The following is a 6,890-nucleotide window of genomic DNA, read 5'->3' on the forward strand; positions in this document are numbered from 1 at the left end:
GGCTGTGGCAGCTCTCTGCTCCACTCAGAGGGCTGTGGCAGCTCTCTGCTCCACTCAGAGGGCTGTGGCAGCTCTCTGCTCCACTCAGAGGGCTGTGGCAGCTCTCTGCTCCACTCAGACGGCTGTGGCAGCTCTCTGCTCCACTCAGACGGCTGTGGCAGCTCTCTGCTCCACTCAGAGAGCTGTGGCAGCTCGGTGTCTGTGGTTGAGTCAGGAAGGACCTCCGGCGTAAAAACAATCACCAAGTGTTCGTGTGAGATGGTTCACTGTGGTGACCCCTGAAGAAGGAGCAGCCGAAAGAAGATAAAATGATATCCGTGTGAGAGAATAGTTGGACTTTGGTGACAGAAAGTCTTTTTCTGACTTTAATGCTTTAAGGTTAACGAACATATCTGCCTCTTTAGTTTACAGCAATTCATTTAATGTTTATCTTAATGAAAAAGTTTGACGCTGGGTTGTGAGAAGCTTTTGATCAATATCTTACCTGTTGTAGATGGCTCTTTGAACACCCTCCATCTGGAGAAAGTTTGAGCTAACAGCTCGTCCATGTAAGACCAAAATGAGTTAAGCAAACTCTTATTTTGAAAAACTACATCCCCATAAGTTTTGCGCTCCGGTATTTTCGTGGCGGTCGGTTGTTTCTGCAGGTGCGTCACTTTCCGTGCAGCTTGTAGATTCCATCAAACCTTTTGTTTGAACGAATGTGTAACGACAAACTGACGGTGACGTCAAAATGAACTTTTAAAGATTGTTTAAAAAGGATCTGCTCAAATTGAGTCGACGATCTGAGTGGATCCTAAAAATGTTTAAACTACAGGGGATCAGAGTTTCAGTTGACCCACTCATTCTAGACAGTAACACTTCAGTCTGTCACTTCGTCTCCACTGAAAATAACATTTTAACTTGACACATCTTTTATTTATATTTACTAACACTGATTTAGAGTAATTGTATAAAAACTGTATGTAAAGAAGCTGATAAGCTCAAAGGTGACTGACCTGAATATTTTAGTTTCCTAAATTTAGCTTTCGCTCGAGTTTTGAGAGGACAATAACTGTTTTACAAAAACATGAACTTCATCTCGTGTGAAAGTCTGAAAATATTCAGTTTGAGAATTTAAGGAGCTCTGAGGTTCGAAGCGTCTGTTTGCTGCAGGATTAGTCACTTCCCCTTTTTCCATCCATCACTTTTTGTTTTAAAACAAAAGTTTCACATGGATCGTTGTGATGACTGATTACAATCTAAATACCATCTTTTCCAGACTACAGAGCACACCTGAATATAAGCCACGCCCACTTTTTTAATTGTACAGATATTGGCCGTGCCGCAGGTGTCCACGTTGTAACATTTACACACTTTTTTTTTAACAATTACTTAATTATTAACTGGTCCACTGTGACCTGCTGGATCATTTCATTGGTCAGATGTTTTTTTTTTACCTTTTTATTTATACAGGTAGTCTCATCCTCTCACGAGGACCCACCCCTCGAGAGAGACGTGTATTGGGCAGCTGTGTGAGCGCCCGGGTGTGACGAGGTTAAATGATTTGGCCGCATGAAGCTCGTCAGCCCTTCAAAATAAATAAAATAAAATTAGCTGCAGCATTGTATAAACCACGGTGTTCAGTGTGTGTGGAAAAAGTACAGTCCAGATGTTACGGTAACTGTTTGAGTCAGACTGATGAAGTCTTTAGGATGAAGGACGAAACTTGTCCAGATGACACGATGGAACCATTCTTGTACTTTAACTGTTATAATAAGTCAAAGCGATGACCGTAACTGCTCGTAAAACAACATTCAGTGAAACTCTTGTTTTAAAACGCAGTTCTCTCCCCTGAAAACACTTCAGGATGATTTTCCAAACAGATAATACTCTGAGTAGTTTGACTGCAGGTAAGATATTGATTAGTAATAACTCTGTAAAAACAGCACAATAAAATCTGAACGGTGCCTCTGCAGCGAGAGAACGCTCCGGTTTGAGAGCCCTTCAGCTCCTGCAGCATTTATAAAGTTAGACAATAAACTCCACTTGTAGTGATTCATCTCCTTCTTATGTATAATTTAGTATTTTGCGCTGAATAAACGTCCAACTCGATATGAGCTCATCTATAAATCCTAAATATTTTCATCAATACCTGCGTTTAAAAGTAATAAAATCATGTTACTAGTTCCGTGCTCCGTTCTGCAATATAAAGGTTTTTCCTGGAATATTTACCAACACAAGTACTCGTGTTTATGATAATTTTATTTTCCAAAGCAGCTCAATGTAGTCCACTTCAGACCTCGCATCCATACGAAGGAGGAAACCCTCCAAAATAAAAATCATTATTCTTCCACAGTGTTTTATTTTTTCATTACGACTTGTAGTGTTGCAGCAGAAGCAAATTCTGTGTCTTCGTCATTGTAAAGCACTTTGAGTAGAAGTGGTTTATATGAAAGCCTTCCAGCAAAACAAATTATCCCACTTTATATCTGCAGAGAGGATATTTACGGAGGCACACAGAATCATAATCAGTGGATTGGGTTGGGGGGGGGGGGGTCTGGATGGCTGTATTTGCAATTCAACACAAAGAGTCTGACTCATCCTGTGGCCTGTGGAAGGTGTCTTTTGTTCCTCAAAGTCACACAAGGACATCGTGCAGAAGGGACGGACCATTGTCCCTTCCTGCTGCTGGGCTGAATCTTTTTGCTGCTAAAAGGTTAAACCAAACTAAACTGTCGACTCTCCGAGTCAATATTAGTGTGTGAAGGACAGAATATTATCTTTTATCAAAAAGTCACGTCGATGAAAAGAACATTGCCTATCGTGACAAATTTAGGAATCCTCCTTCGGAAACCCAACGCATCGATTCAGAACCATTCAATCCGACCGAATGGATGGAAACGCTTCACCAGTTGAGCTGGGACTGCTGGACACTAGTTGGACAATAACGTCTGCAAGGTGTCTCCGTAGCCTCCTCCAGCGTTTGTGTTGCTTCCCAGTTTCCTCGTGCGAGTCAGAGGCTCGCAGCTCCGTCTCTTGAGCTCTGAACTTGTTCTGAAAGTTCGTGTGGGGAAATTTCACCTGACGTAGTTCCTGTAGGTGACTCCACCCGGTCTGAACATCTGTTTCACTCCTGCACTGGAGCTCCCCTCTGACTAGAATCATTCATGGAAAAGGTTCAGATCAAAACCTGCACTGGTGTTAAATGATTTTTAAAACCTGTCCAAATGTCACCAGTATCACCAGTAGATTGAACCATGAACGTGGCTGCCAAAGAGGAAACAGGAATGTGGACGGAGATGAGCAACAAAATACTGTGCACGACCTGCAGGGTCAGTCCTGTTGAAAGCCTCGATGACCAAACTGCTGGTGAGTGCAGAGTCCACAGTGTGGATTTGATGAACCCACGCTCCACCCAGTTCCTCAGAACAGTCACCAGGATTATAAACCACCGCGACCTCGTTACACAGCCACTGTGTACCTGACAGAAACTAAAGAGCCCATCGTTACCCAATGAAAACCTCAGAGACCTTCCACTCTCATTTTTCCCATCATAGTGCGGTTTTACCATATTTTCTGTCGTACATGTCGCATCAGTCCAAATATGTCTTAATAAAGTGGAAAAATTCATAAATGCGTTGCTTCGCCGTATAAGTCGCATTTATAACATGTCACCGCAGACAACCAGGAAATGTGTTGTGCCAGAAATCAGTTGGCTGCCAAATGGCGGGAGCGTGCACGGGAGGACTTTAACAAGATTAATACTTAAAAACAATTTTTTGCTTGATGTTATAGTAAAGGTGTGTCTCATTTGAACTTTCACTTAATAAATGCACTTCAGTGGTCAAATCAGCTGCATTTCTCCGGGGCGGTGCAGCGAAATGAAGCTGATTTAACGGTTGCTCCAGGTGAGCTGGACAAAGGTGGCAGGTTATGGCAAGCCGATTGTCATTAATAGCCACGTTTACATATTACATGATACAAGGGCATGCCATACTGCTTGCGTGCCATCTAGTGGCTGAAAATGTTGGTTTTCAATATTTTCATTCAGAATGAATGAAAACGGTCATACCTCAGACAAAAATAATAATTTTATAAATATGGGAAAATCCATAAATATGTCGCTTCAGCGTATAAGTCGCAGGGCAAGCACATTATGCAAAAAACTGTAACTTCTAGTGCAAGTTCTAGAATTGTGCCGCTCCAGGTGGCTGCATGTTGGAGCAGCTCTGTTACTTTCATTCTGAGATTTTGCTTTTGGAAACTAATTCCTCTTTTTCTGGATGTAAATCACATTTTTTGGATGATTGTTTCCTCTGGTATCAGATGCTGTGCAGCTGGAAGGATTTTTACTGAAACTTTTTAGTTTGGGACATTTGTTATGATGCGTAACCATGGCAACAAGGCAGTTTTCTACAAGCAACAGCAGCTGATTAACATCTCAGAAGCTCAAATAATATTTCAACTACAGCCCCAAATCTCAAATGAGTTGAAAAGGAGGTGCCATGCACGCATTCTCATCTACCTGCCAGCTGTGCTTGAGTGCCTGACCACTGAGATCCTGGAACTAGCAGGAAACATGGCTCATGACAGCGGAAGGACAGGATTGTTCCTCGGCACCTACAGTTGGCTGTCCGCAGCAACGAGGAGCTCAGCAGACTGCTGGGAGGAGTGGCCATCACTCTGGGAGGAGTTCTGCCTGGCATTTGGGCGGTCCTACAGCCCGGGGGAACCGAGAGTCCTGCCGAGTCTGGGTGGACGGATCGGACGGCATCTGCAGCCAGTTTCTTAGGATCCACTGTGGGATGGACCTTTACAAGAGATCCTTCCTGTCTACAGCATCAGCATCTATAACATCTCTTAATGAAATGAGGATAACGAGTTACAACAACAAATAATTTCCCTTTGGGATTAATAAAGCATTTTTGAATTGAATTGAGTTTATAGGCTGAAAAATATGGTAATCTGGTGTGAAGACGCCTGAGCTTGACCAACCGTCAGTAAAGTCCCAATCTGCAGGTCCTGATCAGATTGCAGTGGAAAGGCGTTGGGTGTTGGACACAGTTGCATGTTTCTGCTCCTCACACGTTTCAGATGGAGATGGACGACGCGGTGATGCGTTCTGACTGGTGGAAGATAAACCAGAGCCCTGCAGCGCGTAACGTTTCATAACCTTTATTATAAGATAAGGGACACTTTGCTAATTAGAAAAGATTCAATTATTTCTGTTTTGTCATGCAGCGTGTGTCAGAAGATGAAGCTGACCCCTCCAGTCACGTCTGCCCCCCCCCCCCCCCCCGTCTCTCCACTGGTCAAAAACGAGAGCTACAAATTAATTGAAATCATTTTGGATTAATTAAAGCGTCCCTTCGTTTCGTGGCTGCACCATTCTTTGCCGCCTGCTGGCTCCTCAGCTCTTCCTAAATTCAGTTTATTTTCCTCCAGCGGTCCTCGATGTGTCGCCACCAGCTGTTTCATTATTACCAGGTTCCTCCTTTATTCTGCTTGGTGTTGTGGAGAAGAAGGGACAAAAATTAAAAAAAAGAAACTGGTTTATATTAAAACAATTGCTATCATTTTCAATTTCATCAAGTCTCTTATTTGTGGTCACTGGGATAATAGCTGCCCTACTTGTCTCATTTCTTCTTTGTTTTCTGTCGTGAAAGAACAAAATAAATCAGTTTTTCTCTCCTGATGTCAGGACTTCACTCGGTACTCGTGCATCATGCTCTGTGTTCGGTTCAAACTCCTGGAGTCTTTGAGATAGGCACATTTTGTCCCCGGTGCACAGGACATTTTAGATTACAGAGGCAAACATGTTTCTGAGGGTGTTTTTTTTTATGAACAGGACTTCAAACTGACTGCAGGAGAGCTAAATGAAGGTTAAAGACACACATCTGCTGCGGGGGAAGCTTTTAATGGACTTTTACATGCTGATTATGTTGTTAGACTTAAAAAATAAATCACATTATTTCAGTCATTTAATGTATAAAAACATCAACAACTCATCAAATGCTGTACATGTATAAGTATTCAACAAGCCGATATGACATAATACAGAACGAGACAGGCGAAACAAACATCATTAAAGTTGCAGTAGTTTGACTCTTTTAAAGGGGGGGGGGGGTTCTTTGGAAAAAGTATGAACAGTTGGTATCTTACCTGTTGACTCAGTTTAGAGAAATAAAGTTAAATTGAATTAGTTAAAAGTTAAGTTGAAATCAGGTCTCTCTTGTAAATGAGTCCTCGAGGCTCAATGGGATTACCTGTCTAAATAAAGGTTGAATGAAAAGTTCAGACTGGGCTTACAAACAGCTAGTTATAGTAAATTTTATTTTAAAAACCAGAGCACGGCTGCAAATTTAGCATTACTGAAGCATGACATTCACAAAGTGCTACAGCTAGCTGCAGATGTTGCACATGCAGTAACTACAGAAGTCCATATTAATAAAAGTGTAATGCAAAATAAAATGTATCAGAATCAGCTTTGTCATTTCACTGAAGCACAACAAAATTACATTTCAGTACAGCCCAACCGAGTAAAACAGAAACAGACATAGGGGGACGGAGGTGTCTGAGGCTGCGGCCTCATGGGAGGCGCTGCCCTTTTCGTTTAGGTAGGAAAAGAGAAACACAAAGGAAGGGGAGGTATTTAAAAAAATCATGTCAGATGGAAACAGTGTGAAAGTTGAAAACAGAAAAAACCCTCAGCAGAGAAACGGCAACATACGGATGAAATCCTAATACATACATGCACAAGGAAGGCTGAAATTACAGAGCAGGGGTTTCACATTCAGTTGAACATGGAGGGGAGTCATGATCCAAGGTGAGGGTCAAGTTTAATCCTGTTTGTTGTTTTTTTTTAGTAAAAACGATACTAAATGGTGTTTTCAGATAATTTACATTAA

This window comes from Nematolebias whitei, chromosome 19 (assembly GCF_014905685.2).
Source record: "Nematolebias whitei isolate Nwh7 chromosome 19, NemWhi1, whole genome shotgun sequence".
Lineage (NCBI taxonomy): Eukaryota > Metazoa > Chordata > Actinopteri > Cyprinodontiformes > Rivulidae > Nematolebias > Nematolebias whitei.